The following is a 7,872-nucleotide window of genomic DNA, read 5'->3' as shown; positions in this document are numbered from 1 at the left end:
ATGGTTCTCATCTGGGAGTGATTTCCCATCAAGGGATATTTAACAATGTCTGGAGACATTTTTGAAGGCCATGACTGGGACTATTGGCATCTAGTAGTCAGAGGCCAGATATGTTGCTAAATAGCCTACAATGCATTAGAAACTAACACACCATTGTAAAGCAATTACACTCCAGTCAAGATGTTAAAAATATACATATCCTATAATGCAAAAGACAGCCCTTACACCAAAGAATTATTCCATCCAAAACATCGATAACATCACTGCTGAGAAATCCTGGTCTTTATTGATTAAAAAATCTATTTTTGAGAGGGACCGTTTATTTCTTCATTCAATAGCCATTTATTAAGAAACTAAGAAGCACAGAGTTTGTCCTAGACGCTGGGATTAGAGACAGCTATGGCACAGTCCTGAGAGAGCCTGGTCCTATTCTAGCAATTTGGTGGCTTAGAGATCCCGAAACCCTCTTGTAATGCAATTATGAAAGTTCTCAATGTACTATTAAGAATACTCTTATAAAAGAAGGAATGAGGCTATAAGAAAAGAAAAGAAAGGAATTCTGCTCCTGTCAAGAAGTCATAACATTGAGACCAAGAAGGTAAGCCCACACTGCACCACCTCTCATCCTGGGAATTAAGGAAACTCCATGGACTGGAGCTTCTGCATACTAGGGAAAGTTTGCTTTTCCAACCATATCATTTTATATATTACAGAAAATAAAATTTAGTCAAAAAGAAGAAAATGTTACCATAAATATGAAAACAAATAGAAATGAATATATAATCAAATACATAATCATATACCAAACTACTAACAAATCCCACAAATAAGCAATTCAGGAGGTTCTGAAAACAAAAAACTAAACTCTACATTATTAGTAGGATTATTTTAAGGGCAAGATAATTTAAAACTCTTAAATAATATCAGTAATTTTATTTCTGTTAGTAGAAATATCACATTTTTTAATATTAAAACTATTCTATGTTTTGCAGATAAAAGTTGCCCAGGAAATAAAAATATATGTTGTAAGTCATAGAAAATTAGACAATATGTTAATGCTATTAGGAATAAAATTTTCAGTGTAAGAGCATAAAACGAAAATACAAAATTTAAAAAAGTTAAGAAAGGGTGTAAGGAGAACTTGAATTAGGAAAATGAAAATGAACACATGATCTTTAAAAATACCTTTCTTAGTACTTTCAATTGGCAGAACCTGGACACCATGACACCCCAACAGTGCCAAGTACAAAGATGTTATTTTATCAGGGCCTGGAACCAGAGCCACAAATAGGAGAGAAAACTAAACTGAGGTGCCTGTATGAGTTGGGACCCCAGAGGGAAGAGATGTCCAGAGGGAACTGGAGTCACACGGAGAGGCCACCACTGTTGGAAGAGGCCTAGCAAGAGGGAGGCGTGCCCTGGCCTTACTTCTCCCTTTGCCCTCCAGTCTTTTAGTAGTGCCTCATACTGGCTGAACTTACCTGGAGGCCAGTTGGTAAGGAAGCCTGGGAAATTGAGGTCACTATGACGGTGACCAGATCAGAGCAAAGTTTGGTTGGAGAAGGAACATGATAAGCACAATAATACTTGTAAAGAAAATAGAGAAGAAGAGAGAGAGAGAGTGAAAGAATAAGAAATAAATCTGTCTCCACTGGAAGTAATTCTTACATCAACCCCTTACTCTGAAATTAGCAGAAAAGGGAATTACGAGCATTTATTCTGTCTTCATAGGAGAGCCTGCATTTTATCCCCAATTTTAAAGCTCTTCTTTAGCAAAAGAATGCCAGCTAAATAAAGAAGGAACTCAATAAAATTAATCAATTATCATTTAGCCACATTCAATGAATATTTGATTCACGCAAGCATCATAAACAAATGTTCAAATCACTAGCTGCAATGTTGAGGAACAGAATTTTTGCACAGTGCCAAATAGTCACAGAATACTTGCTATTTGCAAAAAGAAAAATATTCTTTAATAATGGAGAAATACTAATGTCATGATAATAACTATGTGATAGTCACCACCTTAACTACATGATCACATTCAGCATCACTGATAACAGCATAGCCCCAGTCTGTGTGCTCCTTGAAATGATGTAATGTGCAGTACAAAACACTGACTTTGGAATATTATTGCCAAAAATATTTAACCTGTATCCTAAAACCTTTAGGAATAACATCTGGTTTATAGGAAATATAGGGATAGAAGAATAAGCTAACCACCATAAGGAAACAATCAGGTAAATCCAGAAAATGGGATATTCAATTAAAAATTATTCACTAAACACCTAAAAAAAGCAAAAAAATAAAAACTGATTAGATGTAAGTAGAAAATCAATCATTAGATATATGTATGTTATATACACCCATAAGAACAATAAATAAGTTTAAATGAACTGAATCCAATTTAAAGACATAAATTATTAGACCCTAAAACATAAAGAAATGGAAATGCTGTAATAGCCAGATTTAAAAGGATGGAATGTAAAAGCTGATGTAGCTACATTAATATCAAACAAAATATACCATATAATAGAAGTATTAATAGAATTAAAAAGAAGTTACTTCAGAACGATAACATTCAGTTCACGAGGAGGATAAAACAATTCTAGATTTTTATGCATAAAATATAATAGTCTCAAAATACATAAAGCAAAAATTGACAGTACTATAAAAGGAAATTACCTGGGGTATATATGACAAAATCCTCTCTTACTCTGCAATAATGAGCAGGAAAAAACTGACTATAGTAGATTTCAATATGCTTAACTAAATTGACCTAATGGACAACTGATGAATAGTTTGCATTACTAATCCACCAACATTCATGAAAATTAACAATTTATAAGACCTTTAAGAAAAAATATATATATATAAATTATAACATTAAAAGCATACAGTCTGGTGCTTGCTTCAGCAGCACATATACTAAAATTGGAACAATACAGAGAAGACTAGCATGGCCTCTGTGCAAGGATGACATGCAAAGTCATGAAGCGTTCCATAGTTTTGTATATGATGTGTTCTTCAGAGGTTGTATTATTAGGAGCAATTTTTAAAATTCTTTTTAAAAATCCCTTCACGTGTTCAAAAGCACTGAGCATTTTCTATGTGTCAATCTCTGTGCAACTATTGAGAATGAGGGAAAAATGAACAAAATGGAATGCCTTAAAGCAAAAGAAAAAGAAAAAGCATACAGTATTTTCTGCTAAATACATCATTAAACAAAAATAAATAATATAAAGGTAACTAGAAAATGTGTTTTTGTTTTAAGTTACAAATAATTTATGGGTTAAATAATACTAAATTATCAAGGAAACTGGAAAAAACTTTAAACAGAAATATTGTGAATATACATTATATTAAAGCTTGTGGGATGAAACTAAAGCCGTATTTTGAGGGACAATGATAGTTTTAAATGGCTAATATGAGAAAAGTGTTCATTAATGAGATAAGAATTCATCTAAAACAGGTAGAAAAGGAAGAGCAAAATAAAGCCAATAAAATAAAATAAAAATAATTTGAAAAAACAAAAATATTTATCTGAAAAGACTAATAAGTTAACAAATTCTTAATAAGACAGATGAGGAAACAAAGAAAGAGGAGGTACAAAGATAGTATTATGAAAAAAAGACAAAAGTAAGATTCAGAAAATACATTTAAAAGATAATGAGGGGGCTTCCCTGGTGGTGCAGTGGTTCAGACTCCGCCTGCCGATGCAGGGGACACGGGTTCGTGCCCCAGTCCGGGAAGATCCCACATGCCACAGAGCGGCTGGGCCCATGAGCCATGGCCGCTGAGCCTGCGCGTCCGGAGCCTGTGCTCCACAACGGGAGAAGGCCACAGCAGTGAGAGGCCCGCGTACCGCAAAAAAAAAAAAAAAAAAAAGGTAATGAGGATACTCTAAAACAACTTTATAGCCAAAATTTGAAAATGCAATTGAACTGCATAGACTCTCAAGTGAACAAAAAATAACACCTCAAAATAGTCAAGGAAAGAAATACAGAAAAATAGATGGATCTGTAAACTATAAAGGAATTAATTTACTATATAATTTCAAACAGTTATGCAAGAAAAGGCAAACAGGTATAGATGTCTTTATAGATAAATTCCATAAATTTTATAGAAGCAGACATTAACTATCTTATGCAATTTCTTTCACAGAATAAAAAAGCAAACAGCATCAAGATACACCTCAATTCATTTAGGAGCATAGGAGGTATATTGATATACATATTGATAATATATATATAGATAGATAGATAATGTTCCCTCCCACTCACCAGGGGATGTATAAACTGGGACTTTAGAGAGATTCCATGGTGACAGGAGACACTGACAGCACAAGAACTCTTCCTTTCAGCCTTGACATCTCATCATTCCTCCCACATGTAACTCCTATATATATAGCCCCTAGCTCTGTGCTACTCTCTGTCCACCACAATATTTTTGCCTTTAGGTCACTGATTTCTTATTTGGTTTCAAAACACAGTGATAAATACAGTGGAGTATTCTGTCAAATAACTAATCTTGCCATGTGAAGTCCCTGGTCCCAGTCTGAAACGCTTGCTTGAAGGATAAGTGAAGAATCCTTAGAGAAAATCCTGAAATGAATGTATGTTGCAGAAAGAGCTAAGAAACATATAATACAAACTATTAGGAATAGACTGTACACTCTATTTGGAAATTTTTTTCACCTAAATTATAATTTGAAGAAATGTTCATGTTACTAAGCTAGGTCTATTTCATGACGTATGAGCATAATATTGACAACCATTTCATATTGTGAAATGTTTACATTGTGTCTGTACACACGATGTGTTAGTGCATGTATGTGTATGTGATTCCTTTATTATGCCCTGTCATGGGATTCTACACTTTTCTTTCAAGGAATCCATCGTGGTTTGTAATTATGTACTCTGGCTATCTGGCCTCTTATTCAATGTCAGTCTGCCCAAGGAAAGCAGTGTCGATGAGACAAGGAATTGTATTTGTTTTGTTCACTATTCTAATAACCAACTCTTAGAACATTGCCTAATACAAGGAGCTTGAGTATTTTTAAAGTAAATTTCTAAAAATGGAAACGATAGGTTAAAATATATTATGAGCACTTAAATTTTTAGTATAAAATTGCCTTCTAATAGGTTTATGTCAAGTTGAAGTTTAATAATATAGGATGAGTAAGTGATGTTTTAACTTTTTTTTTTTTTTTTTTTTTGCGGTACGCGGGCCTCTCCCGTTGTGGAGCACAGGCTCCGGACGCGCAGGCTCAGCGGCCATGGCTCACGGGCCCAGCCACTCCACGGCATGTGGGATCTTCCCAGACCGGGGCACGAACCCATGTCCCCTGCATCGGCAGGCGGACTCTCAACCACTGCGCCACCAGGGAAGCCCGATGTTTTAATTTTTATGTGATCTTTTTGTTCATGTACTTTGCTGATATTTCCACTGAGCTATTTTCCTTTTTGTATTGTATTTGAAATTTGTATTTCCTTTTGTATCCTTTATATTTGTATTATATAAAGAGCTCTTTATATAATATAGATATTAATCTTTAGTTTATCATATATATTTGCAATCATTTTCTATTTTTTTCCTTTCCACTCTGAAACTTGGCTTTTAACTATATTTATGGTAAATATTTTTGTAAAGATCTTTAAATTCTAATGTAGTCAAATGTTTTTCCCCTCATGATTTTGCATTTTATATATATTTTAGGAAGCCTTCCTCTACATAAGATTATAAAAGAATATATTTTCTTCTAAATTGTTTTTTTCATATTTAGTTTTTGAACAATATTTATGTAAGAGATTAACATTTCTTCCACTAATTTTAAATGTGAATTTTTCCTGTAAATTACTATTATGTCATATTTACATGGGTCTGTTTTTGAACTATTTATTATGTTCTAGTGATCAAAATACTATTAATAGCATAAATTTATACAGCATTGTAATATCTAGTAAGATAGATGACCAATTGTTCTTTATGTTCAAAATTTCTTGGATATTCTTAAGACTATTTTTATGTAAACTTCAAAGTACAATTATTAATTTCCAAAAATATCCCTTTGAGAGGACACTGAATTTAGAATTTCATTTAGAAAGAACTGACATCTTTACAATATTTTCCAATGAAGAAAATGGAAACGATAGCCAAATTAATTTAGTTAGATCTTATTTTATTTACTTCAATGACATTTTGTATTTTTCTCCTTATAGGACCTAAACTTTCCTGATTATCTGTATTCCTAAATATTTTTGAGATTTTTACTTCTATTACAATCCAGATCTTTTATTTTCTCATTACATTTTGTAAATTGATTATTCACACCTCTGGTATGTAAGACAGCTATTGATATTTTTAGGTTGATCTTGCATCCAATCTCTTCAATCTATAAAAATTTTAATGGCTTAAGTAGATGAATCCATAATTTAATCTGGATCTAAACAGTTCATAATTTTTATGTTAGTGTAAATGGTTTTCTTTTACTTTTTCTTTTACTCTTATTAATTTCTTCCTTGCACTTGTAATGTTTGTTTCTATTTTCCTTTCCCTTCTCTGTTTGAATGTTTTGAATATTTCTGTTAACTGGATAAATACATTTAAGTATGTAAATTTCTTCTGAGTACTGCCTTGGCCACAGCTTGAATTCTGTTTGTTAAGAAACCCTAATTAAAACATTTAACAAAGCATTAGGCTGATAATTTAATTAACATAAACAAATCTGTTCATTTTCTGATTGCTCAGTTCTGCAGCTATTTCCAATTACCTGCATTTCTGCTGTGTATCAGGTGCAGACATTGACATTTAAAAAAAATAAGGGCTATTATAATAATAGGTCATTACCCACAGGGATCTCATATTACTAGTTATCCTAGACCTTATATTTGACCCCATACTTCAACGCTGTAGGCTTAGATCTCAGATTTGACACCAGACTAACTTTCCCCACATTTCCTACTCAGACTTGGAGCTTCCATTTGAGTAGCATATGGTCTGGGTGGACTCCCTGAACATGCTTTGGCTTCCTCCTCAGCATCTTGTCCGTGATATCTTGACATTAGATCCTTGGCCCGATTCTAAAATTTTCTGTGCTACTCCTGTCTTCACTACAATTGCAGTTAGTTATATCCTTGTGATTTAAACATAGAAAACGTGTTTAAGATGCAAAAACAAACAAGCAAAAAACCCCACTGATTTCAAAGTTATCACCATGTTTAACTAAACTTTGCTAAGAAATAAACCTCAAGGTCTGCCAGAGGTTGTTTCTATACATACCTTCTCATGCCCAAAGTTATGTAGCTCGCACAACTGAATCTAGCTCATTAAACCCCTCATTCACGTCATAACTCCTTCCTGTATAACAGACAGGAATTGCAGTCCTGAAGTTCTACTATTTTTATTCAGTCTCTCTAGTCTCTCCCCCAGGTTTGTACTGTAAAAATATAATTCCCACTCTACAATCTAATTCACTTACCTACTTTACATTCTACTTTACTACTACTTTACTTGTACTTTCTTTTAAGTTTTTAAAAATTATTAAAATATTCCTTTAGTAGTAAATGTTATTTGAAAACATATTTGTGATGTCTGCATAATATTCCATTATATTATTGCACTCTTATTGAAGAACTGTTGTACTGTTTAGTATATCCTTTTAAATTTCCATGTAGGTTCATTTTTTTATGGATCTCTGATTAATACTCTGGGATATGTTACCTGAGGTGAAGACTATAGGCAAAACAATATGGATATTTTAAGACTCAATCCATATTACTACATGCTATCATTAAAAGTTTACACCATTTTCATCAACAATTAAACACATTATTTCCCTCATACTTTTTAAATCATTGACCTCTTTTTTAT

The 7,872-nt window shown here is 32.9% G+C and overlaps 1 non-coding gene across 1 annotated transcript; it reads left to right on the top strand.

Annotated features, from left to right (window-relative positions):
- Positions 1–2,904: 2,904 nt before the first annotated feature.
- LOC132435675 (U6 spliceosomal RNA) lies at positions 2,905–3,011 on the top strand. Its single transcript, XR_009521618.1, has one exon. It is a non-coding gene; the product is annotated as a U6 spliceosomal RNA (small nuclear RNA).
- The last annotated feature ends 4,861 nt before the right edge of the window (positions 3,012–7,872 follow it).

This window comes from Delphinus delphis, chromosome 12 (assembly GCF_949987515.2).
Source record: "Delphinus delphis chromosome 12, mDelDel1.2, whole genome shotgun sequence".
Lineage (NCBI taxonomy): Eukaryota > Metazoa > Chordata > Mammalia > Artiodactyla > Delphinidae > Delphinus > Delphinus delphis.
The sequence above is the reverse complement of the archived record's forward strand: the minus strand, read 5'-3'. Positions and strand labels throughout refer to the sequence as shown.